The following is a 19,481-nucleotide window of genomic DNA, read 5'->3' as shown; positions in this document are numbered from 1 at the left end:
GAAAAGGCCCCAGGAAGATCAATCTCTGCACCCCTGAAAGCTTACCACCAAGGAAAATGACTAGGTCCATAGATTGCCTCCCTCAAACCAGCTTACCTCACACATAGATCATTAGCAACTCCGCCCTTACTCACATTATCACAGTCACAAGAGTGGTTAGGGAGAAAAGCACTAACCAGGGGAACTAAAACAGAGGCAATCCAGGCCAAGCTGGGCTGGTGGCAGATATCTTGCTCCTTACGCTCGGGTGCATAATGCGACTCACCACAGTGCCTTTTTCACAGACCCTTTTGAACGTTTCTCCACAGAATCCAACAGCTCAAGTTAGTTCATGACGCTTCAAGGTCGACAATCGTCAAGAGAAAAACATGCAATATGTCTTACAATGTTGGATTCCTTACAAACAGGACAAGGAGATAACCATGTAGACAAAACCAGAGCATTTGAAAACATCTGTATTCTACAAACACACCAGTGAATGCTATAAATAAGGTACTATGACATAAAACAAAATGAAAACTAGATGTGAGACTGTTCTCTTCAGTGTACAGACTTCATGGCAGTTGCTGCACTATCTAGCTACTTAGATCTTTAACTCTCTGTTCTGTTAATACCAAATGAGGCCCAAGTGTGTCAACCTGTTTCCCACAGAAACCAAAAAGTCTACACGCATCTCTTTTCTCCTGTGCCCTTTCACCTTACCTGCTCCCAATTCTCCACCAACGTCCTCCTCTTTCTCTAGTTATTCTCCTCTTCATTTTGCTTGGCCTTGCCCCCAAGCATGCAAGACAGAGAGTCCTAGAGGTCCAAGATTCTAGAGTGGCTGTTTGCAAGGCGGAGGAGATTACAGTAACTGCCACACTGTATATACTTCTGTGCAAAGAAAAAGGGACAGTGTTCAGAATGTCTCTCACATATAACAAGAGCTGGAGATGGCAGGATACCTGTGTGGCCCAAGGAACTAGAGCTAGCAAATTATGGGCCAAACAATTGCAACCAAAGGCTGGAAGAGGAAAGGTCTGCAACCAGCTCTGTCTCCTAGCTCTCTGGTATTTGCTGCCAACGGGCAGAGTCTATTTCGTGAAGCATCAAGCACTGAAAAGAAGACTCCTGCTGCTGGAAGTTGACAGGAAGTAACGTCCAATGCAAGAGCAAGGCTTGTCCTCGAAGCAATGCCCATAATGGAAGAAAAAAAAAAAAGAGAAAGCGGAAGAGAAATGTTAAGTCGCAAGTCCAACCTGGCCCCCAGCCTAGCCCAGCCCAAGGAAGGTAGGAGTCAAGGAGAAGAAACTAAAAGAGAAGAGCCTTGGACCACAACATTCTCCACAAGGTACACTCAAGAAACTTCACCCTACTCTTGAACCAAGTTACAAAAAGAGCTTCTTAATCCCTACTTTGGCTCCTTAAAAGCTGCTATCAGTTCACTCATTAGACACATATGATTTCAGAACAACTGTAATAGTTCAAACTAGATGGCTCTTTCCTTCCTAAGGATTATTAATTAAATAAGATCTATATAGCTCTAAGTATATGATACATAAAATAGAATACTCTGTAGAATATAAGTAACTCTTAGTTCAGTGTATTAATGAACGTCTGTAAGAAATGTGGCAATGATTTCCCTAATGGAAGAGCCTGGGGGAGGTAAATCTGTCTTCTAGGATTTCCTCCCCAGAGCTCAGAAACTCAGGTGTTGTTTTAGCTCTCCTACACTCTCTTCACCCAAGCCCGCCTTCCTGTTGGGGATCGGACCTCCCTATTGGCTCTCTCATACCTTTCAACTGCCTGCTTTGTGACATCACTCTCCTACCAAACCTACTACCACTTGGTAGAGTCTTGGGGTTTCCGTGGAGCTGTTTGGACCAGTAACCAGTGACCTCTGTACTGGACACGTGCGCCGTTCAGCTGCAGCCACTCAGACACCCTCTAGTGTTGTCTCCTCATCCCTTGTACCTGCAGTGGATGCTTCCTCTTCTCTGACCATGTCAGGTAAGAAAAGAAACTTTGGAAAGTTTTGCGTTCGATTTCTTTTGCCCCTAAATTGAGTAGGAGATTCAAAATAGCATGGAATAATGAGGGAAAGTATTGAACTACAAGTCTGGAGACCTAATTTCAGTTTTGACTCTGACGTTTACTATCTGTGTGACTTTGGACAAATCACTGGCTGTCTCACAAAGCCTGTTGCTTTCCTTAACTGTTACGTTAGGATACCACATTGGGTTGATCACTCTGATCCCCTTCTTTTCCAGTACTGAGCCTTAAAGGGTACCCATGTAGAAAACGAAATCAGACACTTCTCAAGAGTGTTTCAACAGAAACATAGAAAAGCCAGGGGACATAGAAAACTAGCAATATATACCAAGATGTTTCATCTCTAATGGTCTCCCCTCCACTAGGATTTCGACTAGTTGAAAAGAGAGAATAGGGAGAGAGGATGGAGAGTACTGGGCTCTACAGGGAGGCACAGAGTCGAGCGTAAGGAAGTTTAGGATGGTTTTCATTAGCACAGGCCAACAGGCACCAAGAGATGGGAGAAAATGTAAGAATGAAGAGGGAAAGCATAGAGGAGCTCTCAAGAAAAACGGAGTTTGCAATGGAATGCTGATGGGAACCAAAGATTTTCAATTAAAGCAGAAACAGCACAGAGGGAAACCTGCTCAGAGCAGGGCAAAACCAAGTTGATGGTAGCAAACCCTTACATTAACAGACTAAGAAGGAAAGTAAGGCCAGAACAGGGGATCACCAGGAAAGGCAGCTTATCAGAAAAGTCATACTCCGTTTTCTTTCTTTTATTGCCTCTCTGAATACAGTTGGCCACTTGACAGTTTTGAATATAAACATTTTAGAAATACGTTTTAGAAATGATGCCTCCTATAAACAAGCAACCACAGTGGTTATCTAGGGGGCTGCTTTTCAGTGTTTTATTCTTTCTAATTTTTAAACTAGGTAGACATTTCACCAATTCAACATTTTAAGTGATATCTTCTAAATTGAATCAGAAGGACTATTTTCCTTTGTGTGATGATATGTAGGTTCTAAGGCAAGGCTGCTTTTCATTTTTACAGTTATTTCCTTCCTAACACAGAGAGCACATTGATCAACAGCCATCGTTCGCTTGTAGAGCTTAGCTACCGAAGAAGAAGAAGAAGAAGAAAAAGTCAAGCCCCACATCTCTAATTCCCCCCACTTAGGGAATTCCCTGGCGGTCCAGTGCTTAGGACTCGGTGCTTTCACGGCCAGGGCCACGCGGCGCGGCCAAAGAAACAAAACAAACAAACATCCACGTTTATCGAAAACCATATTGTGGAGTCCTGTGGATTTTCTTACATTTGAAAATCTTTTTTAATTGGATTCTAGGCATGATGGTTTTTTGAGGTTTTGGGATGCCATCTTCTTGGATGCTGAAGATGATTCTAATCTAAGTTCTAGGATAAATCCCAAAACCTTCCTGATACATTTTAAGCTTCCTTTCTGCTTATTATATAAGCTATATTCATTGAAATATATATTTCTCCTAGGCTTAATACCTCTTACTTGCTGGGTAAAAATATGAAGGAGCACAATAATGAAACTCTTTTACACTTATTATTTTGCTGTCTGCTTCGTACCGGTTTTCATTGAAATACTTGTCTATATGTGTTGTGGCTACCTATACATGCACATTTATTGCATTCTGTTGCTTGTTATGCATTTTTTACTGACATACCTTCTCTGTCTGTATGCATTGGCTAGGAATTCATTCACCTCTATCACCTCCATCGTGTTTTCTGGTTAACAGTATTCACTAAAATAGAGTGGGCAAAATTCACTTTCATAATATTGCATGGATGGTACAGAATGCCATTTGTTAGTAAATTCATTAGGCTTCGATACTTGCCACATACCCCAGTTTTCATTAATATCTATGGATTTCTTTTTCGTTAACGTAATATGCTTGTCATGATTTTTCTTTGTCTTTCTAGAACTTATTGTATCTTCCTCCATATAAATCATACGCAATAGATCAGCTTATTCATCTATTAATTATTACTGCTATTATTATTGGTGGTGGTGTTATAACCACTTTATAGGTGAGTAATCTGAAGTAATCAGATAACTTTTCTCTTTCCAAAAGCACTTAAGAAATCCACTTTCGGGTAATCATTTTGAGGTAGGATGAGAAACCAGGCTTGAAGAGGGCAAAAATGACTCTTTCAATTCACCAGTTGGACTGAGCTGTACGTCACCTCTAGGTAATAGCGTGGGAACTGCACAAGCAAAGGGAGACACTGAAGACGACAATGGTAATAGCCGTACTGTTTTCTAATGGACAAAAAAAATGCCTATATTATAAGTTCTATTTCTCCTGCTTTCTGGCAGTATCATGCTCAGAGTGGAGTCCTGGCAAGGAAGTCAGGATACTTAGGTTCTGAAACCTGGTAATGATACTAACATAATGAGAGAACTTGAACAAGTCAACCCGACCTCTCTGAGCCTCAGTTTCCTTACTCACGAAATGAGACTGAGAACATCGAAGTTCTCTAAGGGCCTCCTAGTTCTAAAATGCTTCCAGTCTAGGAAATAGCATAGAAGTCAATACGAGTGCAGGCTGAAGGGAAAGACAGGGCAGGGAGAAGGTTGCTTCCAGCCTAGAGAACAATCTCTGAACCACACCACTTGGCTCTTCTGCCCGTCTGTGCCCAAGATGGGAGCACAGGCAGTGAATAGAGAAGAGTGGAAAACTGCTCAGTCCTTACAGCCATCATCAACTGTCTGATTTTGGGTTTCTCAGGAAGTAGTGATAGTAGAGGTGTCCTGATAGCAAGAACCTTCAGATGATGCCGTTCCTCAAACGTAGTGAGAATTTCTCAACCTCCCTGAGTTTTTCATGACCCTCTTGTTCTTACAGAAAATTTCCAACATCCATCTCTACTTGGAACTCTAAATTCTCTGCAGCATTCTCCTCCTGTGGTGAGCAATGCAACTTCCCTAACACGAAGTGTCTGCAACTTCTCCAGAGTCTCTGCCCCTGCCGTCAGTTCGGCATCGGCTACTGGTACCCCTTTCCAGACACTCATGGGTAGTGCCTACCTTTACCAACATTCTAGCACGACTATGTTATCTGGAGTTACTGACCACAGCCAGATCTCCACTTCAGCTGCTTCCTATCCAGGTGTTCTTGAGTGGGACATCACAGCAAGCACTGAAAAGAATTCTTCTTCACTCGGAGACTTTACTCTGGCACTCACTGACCGCCACACAGCTGCCTCCTCCATGTTTCTGGCAGCCCAGTATGATAAAACTTCAGACGCCAAGAACATGGTCCCTCTACATCCATCGCTTTCTGCCAGCCTTGCTCAGGGAACACCATCTCAGATTCCAAATCAGGGGCAGAGCCGCCTGTCACTTCCCTGCCAGGAAGGAAGCCAGGTATATTACTATGACCAAGGCACACTGGGGTCTTTACTGTATGGAGAACTTGGCTCCTGCCCGCAATCCTACGGCTCGGCGTCATACACAGGAAGTCGGGCCTCTGGGCAACCAGAAATGGGAATGGGACCGAAGGAGATTCAGCCCACAAATATCCGACCACCAGCTTCCGCCTCTGCAGTCTGCCACCCTGTGTCTGCTCAACGCATCACAGAAACAAGTTTTCAAGGTGAGTATAACAAACGCCAGAGAAAGTTGAAGAATGAGGTCGGCATTCAAAAATGGGGTCAAATCGACAGCTGGGAAGGGGTGTAGAGGCAGGTAGAATTTAGATCCTGAGCCTTTAATAACCACTACCTTCGCTCAGTGCCCTCTGTTTTTAGACTCTCTATGAGAACACCTAGGGCTTCCCTGGTGGCGCCGTGGTTAAGAATCCGCCTGCCAATGCAATGCGGGGGACACGGGTTCGAGCCCTGGTCTGCGAAGATCCCACATGCCGTGCAGCAACTAAGCGCATGTGCCACAACGACGGAGCCTGCATTCTAGAGCCCGTGAGCCTCAACTACCGAAGCCCACGTGCCTACAGCCCACGCTCCGCAACAAGAGAAGCCACCGCGATGAGAAGCCCGCACACCGCAACCGAGAGTAGCCCCCGCTAGCCGCCAACTAGAGAAAGCCCGTGCACAGCAATGAGAGACCCAGTGCAGCCAAAAAAATAAATACGTAGAATAAATAAGTTCAAACAGTAAATAAATACATAAACATAAATTACAAAAAAAAAGAACACCTAATGCAGGTGGGAAGGTGGGAGGGCCACTGTAGAGGTCATCTATGCTACATGTACAAGAACCCCGAGAGCACACCAATCGGTACCACACTTTTCACTGCTGTAGCCGATCATTCCCCCTGTACTGCCACACTGTAGCACTCCCTTCCCTCATCTACTGCTATAGTCTCTTTGGAAGGTGTTTCCGAACTCTTGTTATCAGAGTGCCAGTTGAACTGTCCTCACTTCCTTCATTTATACCAGGATTGAAGACCTTGTGGTCCGAGATCCTGTCCAGAGAGCAAGCAGGCTAAGACTCTGTCTTTGTTGATGTATTTCATCAGCAAGGGCTCTACCCCCTCTCCTAGTTCATGGTGTGACGTGTTCTTGGCCTCTCGGGAAAGTGGGGAGAATGGAAAGGACCCTATATGAGAATGCTAGGCTCTGTAAAACATTTCAGGTTTTTAAAAATAAGACTCATTTTGTATTGGACTTATAACAGTCCTATGAAATACAAAGCGAGCCGAGAATCAGTGACAGGAAAGGCTCACCAGTAAGAATTACAACAGTCACCGCTTACCTCGTAGCATAGGGCACTGTCCATGATCCTTAAGAAGAGTTAGTAGAAATGCCTTGCCCATCTTGCCCCTGAACCCCTTGAAAGGTACACGACTGCTGTGTTGGTGTTTAGGGGGAGCATCTCACTTACCAGGGACTGACTTCTCCCTTGATCCCTTTGTAGTGATGGAGACCTCCCCCCTGGTGATGAAAAATTCCCTGGGATTGCAACCTCCAAGCCAGACGTTTTGTGTGACACAAAGTCAAGAACTCCCCGAGTCCTGCAGTAGCAGAAACAGCCACATACTTGAGAGTAACCCACCATCTGAACTTGGGGACATTTCAGTGACAGCTCCAGTCCAGAGTGCCAGGCGTCTCCTGGCCCTGCCTCCAGCTCCAAGCCAGGGACAAATAGAGAGTAAGCACGTGGATGATATCAAAACCAAGCTTTCAAAGCCTCTGGATGCCTACCAGATCCCAACAGAGAACCAAGATCCTCCACTACTCCCTTTAGGAATCCCTGATATTCACCAGCCGCTGGCCTGCACCGATCCCCTCAGCCAAGAGGAGCAGCCTGGTTCTGAAAATGCTGATCTGGGAGAGAACAGCCGGAGTCGTCAGGACCTAGGGACACTTGAAAATGGGATTGAACCTAGCAGTGGTCTTGCAGACATTACTACACTGGCGGAGGATATTCACCTTCCCCAGCTCTTTAATCCTTTGAAAGATCTTGATCAATCCCAAGGTCCCAACGTGATCAAAGCTAAAGACACCAGAGCCATTAAGGTGAATCAGGTGCAGGAAAAGCCAAGTGTCATAAAGGTTCCCTCTGATCAACCCAGGAAGAACAAACAGAAAGCCTCTGAGCCTATCAGTGGCGCTCCCAAGGCCAAAATCCAGCCAAAGAATCCAGAGTGCCTGTTAGGGGGAGAAGTGGTTATATGCCACGCTGCAGTCAGTGACAGGGCTCCTGTGAACACGGCCAAGCACTCTCAAGGCAAACCTCAGAAAGCTGCATCCAGAAAGATCAGCAAAACGAAGAGCCACGGGCAGGAAAAGACCAAAAGGACCAGAGGGAGAAACAAGGCTGAAGAGAACAAGCAGTCAGGGAACAAAGTCAAGGCAGAAGAGAAGCCAGCAATCCCCCACACGAAGCGAAAGGAACACCAAACTGAGCTTCTCCAACAGAGCTTTCAAAAGCCTCGAACCTCCCTTGGCGTGCGCATGCTGGAGTCTGTGAAGGTTCTTCATGCGCTGGGGAAGAAGAATGAGACGAAAACTGGGCTCTCTTCCTGTCGGCTCTTGGGAAAGTCAAGCAACCCCAAAGACCCCCAGCCACCCCCAGCTATCCAGCCATGGCGGCATACCCCACGTGAGGGGAAGGGTCCTGAGAAAACGCAAGTCCAAGCCCAGAAACCAGACAGCAGTGCTGAAACAGAGTGTCCATCTCCAGCCCAGTATGAGCGGCCTCCTCCTGGGAAGGTCAAGTTGATACCTCTGCCTTTTTCTGCCTGGGACAAGCCTCAAGCTCGACCCGCTCCTCGGAGGCCACAGTCTCTGGCCTCACATCGGCCTGCTGGGGCTTACCGTGCCCAGCCTGGTTCTACTGACTCAGCTCAACCTGCTGCAGTCAATTCATCCCAGCCAGCTCCTGCCTCTTTGCCAGGCCCCGCCAAACCAGCTCAGCCAACTGTGACCAACCCAACCCAACCGGCTTGGACCAACCATACCCAGCCTCGTGTCCCTCAGTCTGCTGCTCCTAGGCCTGCACCCTCCAAAACTTCATCTGGCGCTCCTCTCCAGCGGGAGCCTGTTCCCCCTGCTGTGAATAAGCGCCAGTCCCCACCCAAGCTCCAAACCCAATTTCTACTCCAAGACTTCAGCAAGCAACGAGTTCCATGGAGGGAACCCAACGTGCCTGAGCCAGTCATGTCAAAGCCCATCGAACAAGAGCAGAGGCCAGAGCGAGAGGCCATGAAGAGGCGGGCTCAACAACAACGGGAGAATGCTGCCGGATACACCTCTTCGGGCAAGCTGCAATTTTTCACCGAGAGGGAAAACGAAATGGAAATTGCCGACTACTACGGATACGTCAAGTGAGAGCTGCTAGGATTCTTGGTGCCACCTTGGCTACCAGCTGTTCTTCCATACACAGGTAAGATAGGTATAGAACTGAATAAGTAAATGGAATACAATTAATAGATGAGTAACAAACCTTTCGAATTTTCAGATGCTGCTAACTGGGGCGTGAGAAAGGAAGGACTGAAAGTTGGATGGGAGAATGAAGGAAAGGGGTAAAAACTGAGCAAAGAGGAAGGAACTTGGCCCAGGGCTAGGAAGGCCAAAAGAGACGTATGGATTTAGGAAAGGAAGCAGGAGTGAGGATGAAATGGCAGAAGTAAAAAGCAGGGTCAGAGGTCTGGGTTGAAAGAACACAATTGGAGTAGAGTTGAAGGTGACAGAAGATGAGTCTAGGTTTACTAGGAGAAATAGAAAAAGTCTCTCGGGGACGCTGGCCTTAAGTCTCACAACCACCAGATAGGTATTTCAGAAAACAAGAGGTTCAGGACACATCTCTGAAAGGTCTGAGTTGCCTTATTCAGGTGTGACTGTAGTGGGGGAATAGGGAAATCTACCAGAGAAGTGGCTAGGGCTCAGAGTTATCCTAGGGGCAGCTGACGACAGGGGCAGAGCCAAGGGAACTGCTGGATCAGGAGGCCCACGAACAAATCAGGGGCATAGCCGCCTGTCACTTCCCTGCCAGGAAGGAAGCCAGGTATATTACTGTAACCAAGGCACACTGGGGTCTTTACTGTATGGAGAACTTGGCTCCTGCCCGCAATCCTACGGCTCGGCGTCATACACAGGAAGTAGGGCCTCTGTGCAACCAGAAATGGGAATGGGACTGAAGGAGATTCAGCCCACAAATATCCGACCACCAGCTTCCACCTCTGCAATCTGCCACCCTGTGTCTGCTCAACGCATCACAGAAACAAGTTTTCAAGGTGAGTATACAGACGGCAGAGAAAAGCTGAACAATGAGGTCAGCATTCAAAAATGGGGTCAAATCGACAGCTGGGAAGGGGTGTAGAGACAGGTAGAATTTAGATCCTGAGCCTTTAATAACCACTACCTTCGCTCAGTGCCCTCTGTTTTTAGACTCTATATGAGAACACCTAGGGCTTCCCTGGTGGCGCCTGCCAATGCGGGGGACACGGGTTCGAGCCCTGGTCTGCGAAGATCCCACATGCCGTGCAGCAACTAAGCGCATGTGCCACAACGACGGAGCCTGCATTCTAGAGCCCGTGAGCCTCAACTACCGAAGCCCACGTGCCTACAGCCCATGCTCCGCAACAAGAGAAGCCACCGCGATGAGAAGCCCGCACACCGCAACCGAGAGTAGCCCCCGCTAGCCGCCAACTAGAGAAAGCCCGTGCACAGCAATGAGAGACCCAGTGCAGCCAAAAAAATAAATACGTAGAATAAATAAGTTCAAACAGTAAATAAATACATAAACATAAATTACAAAAAAAAAGAACACCTAATGCAGGTGGGAAGGTGGGAGGGCCACTGTAGAGGTCATCTATGCTACATGTACAAGAACCCCGAGAGCACACCAATCGGTACCACACTTTTCACTGCTGTAGCCGATCATTCCCCCTGTACTGCCACACTGTAGCACTCCCTTCCCTCATCTACTGCTATAGTCTCTTTGGAAGGTGTTTCCGAACTCTTGTTATCAGAGTGCCAGTTGAACTGTCCTCACTTCCTTCATTTATACCAGGATTGAAGACCTTGTGGTCCGAGATCCTGTCCAGAGAGCAAGCAGGCTAAGACTCTGTCTTTGTTGATGTATTTCATCAGCAAGGGCTCTACCCCCTCTCCTAGTTCATGGTGTGACGTGTTCTTGGCCTCTCGGGAAAGTGGGGAGAATGGAAAGGACCCTATATGAGAATGCTAGGCTCTGTAAAACATTTCAGGTTTTTAAAAATAAGACTCATTTTGTATTGGACTTATAACAGTCCTATGAAATACAAAGCGAGCCGAGAATCAGTGACAGGAAAGGCTCACCAGTAAGAATTACAACAGTCACCGCTTACCTCGTAGCATAGGGCACTGTCCATGATCCTTAAGAAGAGTTAGTAGAAATGCCTTGCCCATCTTGCCCCTGAACCCCTTGAAAGGTACACGACTGCTGTGTTGGTGTTTAGGGGGAGCATCTCACTTACCAGGGACTGACTTCTCCCTTGATCCCTTTGTAGTGATGGAGACCTCCCCCCTGGTGATGAAAAATTCCCTGGGATTGCAACCTCCAAGCCAGACGTTTTGTGTGACACAAAGTCAAGAACTCCCCGAGTCCTGCAGTAGCAGAAACAGCCACATACTTGAGAGTAACCCACCATCTGAACTTGGGGACATTTCAGTGACAGCTCCAGTCCAGAGTGCCAGGCGTCTCCTGGCCCTGCCTCCAGCTCCAAGCCAGGGACAAATAGAGAGTAAGCACGTGGATGATATCAAAACCAAGCTTTCAAAGCCTCTGGATGCCTACCAGATCCCAACAGAGAACCAAGATCCTCCACTACTCCCTTTAGGAATCCCTGATATTCACCAGCCGCTGGCCTGCACCGATCCCCTCAGCCAAGAGGAGCAGCCTGGTTCTGAAAATGCTGATCTGGGAGAGAACAGCCGGAGTCGTCAGGACCTAGGGACACTTGAAAATGGGATTGAACCTAGCAGTGGTCTTGCAGACATTACTACACTGGCGGAGGATATTCACCTTCCCCAGCTCTTTAATCCTTTGAAAGATCTTGATCAATCCCAAGGTCCCAACGTGATCAAAGCTAAAGACACCAGAGCCATTAAGGTGAATCCGGTGCAGGAAAAGCCAAGTGTCATAAAGGTTCCCTCTGATCAACCCAGGAAGAACAAACAGAAAGCCTCTGAGCCTATCAGTGGCGCTCCCAAGGCCAAAATCCAGCCAAAGAATCCAGAGTGCCTGTTAGGGGGAGAAGTGGTTATATGCCACGCTGCAGTCAGTGACAGGGCTCCTGTGAACACGGCCAAGCACTCTCAAGGCAAACCTCAGAAAGCTGCATCCAGAAAGATCAGCAAAACTAAGAGCCACGGGCAGGAAAAGACCAAAAGGACCAGAGGGAGAAACAAGGCTGAAGAGAACAAGCAGTCAGGGAACAAAGTCAAGGCAGAAGAGAAGCCAGCAATCCCCCACACGAAGCGAAAGGAACACCAAACTGAGCTTCTCCAACAGAGCTTTCAAAAGCCTCGAACCTCCCTTGGCGTGCGCATGCTGGAGTCTGTGAAGGTTCTTCATGCGCTGGGGAAGAAGAATGAGACGAAAACTGGGCTCTCTTCCTGTCGGCTCTTGGGAAAGTCAAGCAACCCCAAAGACCCCCAGCCACCCCCAGCTATCCAGCCATGGCGGCATACCCCACGTGAGGGGAAGGGTCCTGAGAAAACGCAAGTCCAAGCCCAGAAACCAGACAGCAGTGCTGAAACAGAGTGTCCATCTCCAGCCCAGTATGAGCGGCCTCCTCCTGGGAAGGTCAAGTTGATACCTCTGCCTTTTTCTGCCTGGGACAAGCCTCAAGCTCGACCCGCTCCTCGGAGGCCACAGTCTCTGGCCTCACATCGGCCTGCTGGGGCTTACCGTGCCCAGCCTGGTTCTACTGACTCAGCTCAACCTGCTGCAGTCAATTCATCCCAGCCAGCTCCTGCCTCTTTGCCAGGCCCCGCCAAACCAGCTCAGCCAACTGTGACCAACCCAACCCAACCGGCTTGGACCAACCATACCCAGCCTCGTGTCCCTCAGTCTGCTGCTCCTAGGCCTGCACCCTCCAAAACTTCATCTGGCGCTCCTCTCCAGCGGGAGCCTGTTCCCCCTGCTGTGAATAAGCGCCAGTCCCCACCCAAGCTCCAAACCCAATTTCTACTCCAAGACTTCAGCAAGCAACGAGTTCCATGGAGGGAACCCAACGTGCCTGAGCCAGTCATGTCAAAGCCCATCGAACAAGAGCAGAGGCCAGAGCGAGAGGCCATGAAGAGGCGGGCTCAACAACAACGGGAGAATGCTGCCGGATACACCTCTTCGGGCAAGCTGCAATTTTTCACCGAGAGGGAAAACGAAATGGAAATTGCCGACTACTACGGATACGTCAAGTGAGAGCTGCTAGGATTCTTGGTGCCACCTTGGCTACCAGCTGTTCTTCCATACACAGGTAAGATAGGTATAGAACTGAATAAGTAAATGGAATACAATTAATAGATGAGTAACAAACCTTTCGAATTTTCAGATGCTGCTAACTGGGGCGTGAGAAAGGAAGGACTGAAAGTTGGATGGGAGAATGAAGGAAAGGGGTAAAAACTGAGCAAAGAGGAAGGAACTTGGCCCAGGGCTAGGAAGGCCAAAAGAGACGTATGGATTTAGGAAAGGAAGCAGGAGTGAGGATGAAATGGCAGAAGTAAAAAGCAGGGTCAGAGGTCTGGGTTGAAAGAACACAATTGGAGTAGAGTTGAAGGTGACAGAAGATGAGTCTAGGTTTACTAGGAGAAATAGAAAAAGTCTCTCGGGGACGCTGGCCTTAAGTCTCACAACCACCAGATAGGTATTTCAGAAAACAAGAGGTTCAGGACACATCTCTGAAAGGTCTGAGTTGCCTTATTCAGGTGTGACTGTAGTGGGGGAATAGGGAAATCTACCAGAGAAGTGGCTAGGGCTCAGAGTTATCCTAGGGGCAGCTGACGACAGGGGCAGAGCCAAGGGAACTGCTGGATCAGGAGGCCCACGAACAAATCAGGGGCATAGCCGCCTGTCACTTCCCTGCCAGGAAGGAAGCCAGGTATATTACTGTAACCAAGGCACACTGGGGTCTTTACTGTATGGAGAACTTGGCTCCTGCCCGCAATCCTACGGCTCGGCGTCATACACAGGAAGTAGGGCCTCTGTGCAACCAGAAATGGGAATGGGACTGAAGGAGATTCAGCCCACAAATATCCGACCACCAGCTTCCACCTCTGCAATCTGCCACCCTGTGTCTGCTCAACGCATCACAGAAACAAGTTTTCAAGGTGAGTATACAGACGGCAGAGAAAAGCTGAACAATGAGGTCAGCATTCAAAAATGGGGTCAAATCGACAGCTGGGAAGGGGTGTAGAGACAGGTAGAATTTAGATCCTGAGCCTTTAATAACCACTACCTTCGCTCAGTGCCCTCTGTTTTTAGACTCTATATGAGAACACCTAGGGCTTCCCTGGTGGCGCCTGCCAATGCAGGGGACACGGGTTCGAGCCCTGGTCTGCGAAGATCCCACATGCCGTGCAGCAACTAAGCGCATGTGCCACAACGACGGAGCCTGCATTCTAGAGCCCGTGAGCCTCAACTACCGAAGCCCACGTGCCTACAGCCCACGCTCCGCAACAAGAGAAGCCACCGCGATGAGATGCCCGCACACCGCAACCGAGAGTAGCCCCCGCTAGCCGCCAACTAGAGAAAGCCCGTGCACAGCAATGAGAGACCCAGTGCAGCCAAAAAAATAAATACGTAGAATAAATAAGTTCAAACAGTAAATAAATACATAAACATAAATTACAAAAAAAAAGAACACCTAATGCAGGTGGGAAGGTGGGAGGGCCACTGTAGAGGTCATCTATGCTACATGTACAAGAACCCCGAGAGCACACCAATCGGTACCACACTTTTCACTGCTGTAGCCGATCATTCCCCCTGTACTGCCACACTGTAGCACTCCCTTCCCTCATCTACTGCTATAGTCTCTTTGGAAGGTGTTTCAGAACTCTTGTTATCAGAGTGCCAGTTGAACTGTCCTCACTTCCTTCATTTATACCAGGATTGAAGACCTTGTGGTCCGAGATCCTGTCCAGAGAGCAAGCAGGCTAAGACTCTGTCTTTGTTGATGTATTTCATCAGCAAGGGCTCTACCCCCTCTCCTAGTTCATGGTGTGACGTGTTCTTGGCCTCTCGGGAAAGTGGGGAGAATGGAAAGGACCCTATATGAGAATGCTAGGCTCTGTAAAACATTTCAGGTTTTTAAAAATAAGACTCATTTTGTATTGGACTTATAACAGTCCTATGAAATACAAAGCGAGCCGAGAATCAGTGACAGGAAAGGCTCACCAGTAAGAATTACAACAGTCACCGCTTACCTCGTAGCATAGGGCACTGTCCATGATCCTTAAGAAGAGTTAGTAGAAATGCCTTGCCCATCTTGCCCCTGAACCCCTTGAAAGGTACACGACTGCTGTGTTGGTGTTTAGGGGGAGCATCTCACTTACCAGGGACTGACTTCTCCCTTGATCCCTTTGTAGTGATGGAGACCTCCCCCCTGGTGATGAAAAATTCCCTGGGATTGCAACCTCCAAGCCAGACGTTTTGTGTGACACAAAGTCAAGAACTCCCCGAGTCCTGCAGTAGCAGAAACAGCCACATACTTGAGAGTAACCCACCATCTGAACTTGGGGACATTTCAGTGACAGCTCCAGTCCAGAGTGCCAGGCGTCTCCTGGCCCTGCCTCCAGCTCCAAGCCAGGGACAAATAGAGAGTAAGCACGTGGATGATATCAAAACCAAGCTTTCAAAGCCTCTGGATGCCTACCAGATCCCAACAGAGAACCAAGATCCTCCACTACTCCCTTTAGGAATCCCTGATAGTCACCAGCCGCTGGCCTGCACCGATCCCCTCAGCCAAGAGGAGCAGCCTGGTTCTGAAAATGCTGATCTGGGAGAGAACAGCCGGAGTCGTCAGGACCTAGGGACACTTGAAAATGGGATTGAACCTAGCAGTGGTCTTGCAGACATTACTACACTGGCGGAGGATATTCACCTTCCCCAGCTCTTTAATCCTTTGAAAGATCTTGATCAATCCCAAGGTCCCAACGTGATCAAAGCTAAAGACACCAGAGCCATTAAGGTGAATCAGGTGCAGGAAAAGCCAAGTGTCATAAAGGTTCCCTCTGATCAACCCAGGAAGAACAAACAGAAAGCCTCTGAGCCTATCAGTGGCGCTCCCAAGGCCAAAATCCAGCCAAAGAATCCAGAGTGCCTGTTAGGGGGAGAAGTGGTTATATGCCACGCTGCAGTCAGTGACAGGGCTCCTGTGAACACGGCCAAGCACTCTCAAGGCAAACCTCAGAAAGCTGCATCCAGAAAGATCAGCAAAACTAAGAGCCACGGGCAGGAAAAGACCAAAAGGACCAGAGGGAGAAACAAGGCTGAGGAGAACAAGCAGTCAGGGAACAAAGTCAAGGCAGAAGAGAAGCCAGCAATCCCCCACACGAAGCGAAAGGAACACCAAACTGAGCTTCTCCAACAGAGCTTTCAAAAGCCTCGAACCTCCCTTGGCGTGCGCGTGCTGGAGTCTGTGAAGGTTCTTCATGCGCTGGGGAAGAAGAATGAGATGAAAACTGGGCTCTCTTCCTGTCGGCTCTTGGGAAAGTCAAGCAACCCCAAAGACCCCCAGCCACCCCCAGCTATCCAGCCATGGCGGCATACCCCACGTGAGGGGAAGGGTCCTGAGAAAACGCAAGTCCAAGCCCAGAAACCAGACAGCAGTGCTGAAACAGAGTGTCCATCTCCAGCCCAGTATGAGCGGCCTCCTCCTGGGAAGGTCAAGTTGATACCTCTGCCTTTTTCTGCCTGGGACAAGCCTCAAGCTCGACCCGCTCCTCGGAGGCCACAGTCTCTGGCCTCACATCGGCCTGCTGGGGCTTACCGTGCCCAGCCTGGTTCTACTGACTCAGCTCAACCTGCTGCAGCCAATTCATCCCAGCCAGCTCCTGCCTCTTTGCCAGGCCCCGCCAAACCAGCTCAGCCAACTGTGACCAACCCAACCCAACCGGCTTGGACCAACCATACCCAGCCTCGTGTCCCTCAGTCTGCTGCTCCTAGGCCTGCACCCTCCAAAACTTCATCTGGCGCTCCTCTCCAGCGGGAGCCTGTTCCCCCTGCTGTGAATAAGCGCCAGTCCCCACCCAAGCTCCAAACCCAATTTCTACTCCAAGACTTCAGCAAGCAACGAGTTCCATGGAGGGAACCCAACGTGCCTGAGCCAGTCGTGTCAAAGCCCATCGAACAAGAGCAGAGGCCAGAGCGAGAGGCCATGAAGAGGCGGGCTCAACAACAACGGGAGAAGGCTGCCAGATACACCTCTTCGGGCAAGCTGCAATTTTTCACCGAGAGGGAAAACGAAATGGAAATTGCCGACTACTACGGATACGTCAAGTGAGAGCTGCTAGGATTCTTGGTGCCACCTTGGCTACCAGCTGTTCTTCCATACACAGGTAAGACAGGTATAGAACTGAATAAGTAAATGGAATACAATTAATAGACGAGTAACAAACCTTTCGAATTTTCAGATGCTGCTAACTGGGGCGTGAGAAAGGAAGGACTGAAAGTTGGATGGGAGAATGAAGGAAAGGGGTAAAAACTGAGCAAAGAGGAAGGAACTTGGCCCAGGGCTAGGAAGGCCAAAAGAGACGTATGGATTTAGGAAAGGAAGCAGGAGTGAGGATGAAATGGCAGAAGTAAAAAGCAGGGTCAGAGGTCTGGGTTGAAAGAACACAATTGGAGTAGAGTTGAAGGTGACACAAGATGAGTCTAGGTTTACTAGGAGAAATAGAAAAAGTCTCTCGGGGACGCTGGCCTTAAGTCTCACAACCACCAGATAGGTATTTCAGAAAACAAGAGGTTCAGGACACATCTCTGAAAGGTCTGAGTTGCCTTATTCAGGTGTGACTGTAGTGGGGGAATAGGGAAATCTACCAGAGAAGTGGCTAGGGCTCAGAGTTATCCTAGGGGCAGCTGACGACAGGGGCAGAGCCAAGGGAACTGCTGGATCAGGAGGCCCACGAACAAATCAGGGGCATAGCCGCCTGTCACTTCCCTGCCAGGAAGGAAGCCAGGTATATTACTATAACCAAGGCACACTGGGGTCTTTACTGTATGGAGAACTTGGCTCCTGCCCGCAATCCTACGGCTCTGCGTCACACACAGGAAGTAGGGCCTCTGGGCAACCAGAAATGGGAATGGGACTGAAGGAGATTCAGCCCACAAATATCCGACCACCAGCTTCCACCTCTGCAATCTGCCACCCTGTGTCTGCTCAACGCATCACAGAAACAAGTTTTCAAGGTGAGTATACAGACGGCAGAGAAAAGTTGAACAATGAGGTCAGCATTCAAAAATGGGGTCAAATCGACAGCTGGGAAGGGGTGTAGAGACAGGTAGAATTTAGATCCTGAGCCTTTAATAACCACTACCTTCTCTCAGTGCTCTCTGTTTTTAGACTCTATATGAGAACACCTAGGGCTTCCCTGGTGGCGCCTGCCAATGCAGGGGACACGGGTTCGAGCCCTGGTCTGCGAAGATCCCACATGCCGTGCAGCAACTAAGCGCATGTGCCACAACGACGGAGCCTGCATTCTAGAGCCCGTGAGCCTCAACTACCGAAGCCCACGTGCCTACAGCCCATGCTCCGCAACAAGAGAAGCCACCGCGATGAGATGCCCGCACACCGCAACCGAGAGTAGCCCCCGCTAGCCGCCAACTAGAGAAAGCCCGTGCACAGCAATGAGAGACCCAGTGCAGCCAAAAACATAAATACGTAGAATAAATAAGTTCAAACAGTAAATAAATACATAAACATAAATTACAAAAAAAAAGAACACCTAATGCAGGTGGGAAGGTGGGAGGGCCACCGTAGAGGTCATCTATGCTACATGTACAAGAACCCCGAGAGCACACCAATCGGTACCACACTTTTCACTGCTGTAGCCGATCATTCCCCCTGTACTGCCACACTGTAGCACTCCCTTCCCTCATCTACTGCTATAGTCTCTTTGGAAGGTGTTTCAGAACTCTTGTTATGAGAGTGCCAGTTGAACTGTCCTCACTTCCTTCATTTATACCAGGATTGAAGACCTTGTGGTCCGAGATCCTGTCCAGAGAGCAAGCAGGCTAAGACTCTGTCTTTGTTGATGTATTTCATCAGAAAGGGCTCTACCCCCTCTCCTAGTTCATGGTGTGAAGTGTTCTTGGCCTCTCGGGAAAGTGGGGAGAATGGAAAGGACCCTATATGAGAATGCTAGGCTCTGTAAAACATTTCAGGTTTTTAAAAATAAGACTCATTTTGTATTGGACTGACAACAGTCCTATGAAATACAAAGAAAGCCGAGAATCAGTGACAGGAAAGGATCACCAGTAAGAACTACAGCAGTCACCGCTTACCTCGTAGCATAGGGCACTGTCCGTGATCCTTAAGAAGAGTTAGTAGAAATGCCTTGCCCATCTTGCCCCTGAACCCCTTGAAAGGTACACGACTGCTGTGTTGGTGTTTAGGGGGAGCATCTCACTTACCAGGGACTGACTTCTCCCTTGATTCCTCTGTAGTGATGGAGACTTCCCCGCTGATGAAAAATTCCCTGGGATTGCAACCTCCAAGCCAGACAGCTTTCCTATGGAATGACAGAGAACTTGTCAAGGTGAAACACCAGTCTGCGGGAGAAAGGGAGGAAGAGAATGATGGAAATCGTTTCTGGGAAACTATTTTTACATTATGTGTTGTTTGTTCCCGGTAAATAAACTGAAATCTTCTTAACAGTACAACAAAATCTAAACCACTAAAGCCAACAATACAGGAGTATAACGTTCGAAAAAAATTTCTTTGGCTGCGCAGCATGTGGGATCTTAGCTCCCCAACCAGGGATTGAACCCACGCCT

Source organism: Balaenoptera borealis (assembly GCF_965194805.1).
Source record: "Balaenoptera borealis genome assembly, chromosome: 15".
NCBI lineage: Eukaryota > Metazoa > Chordata > Mammalia > Artiodactyla > Balaenopteridae > Balaenoptera > Balaenoptera borealis.
Note: the sequence above shows the minus strand (reverse complement) of the source record.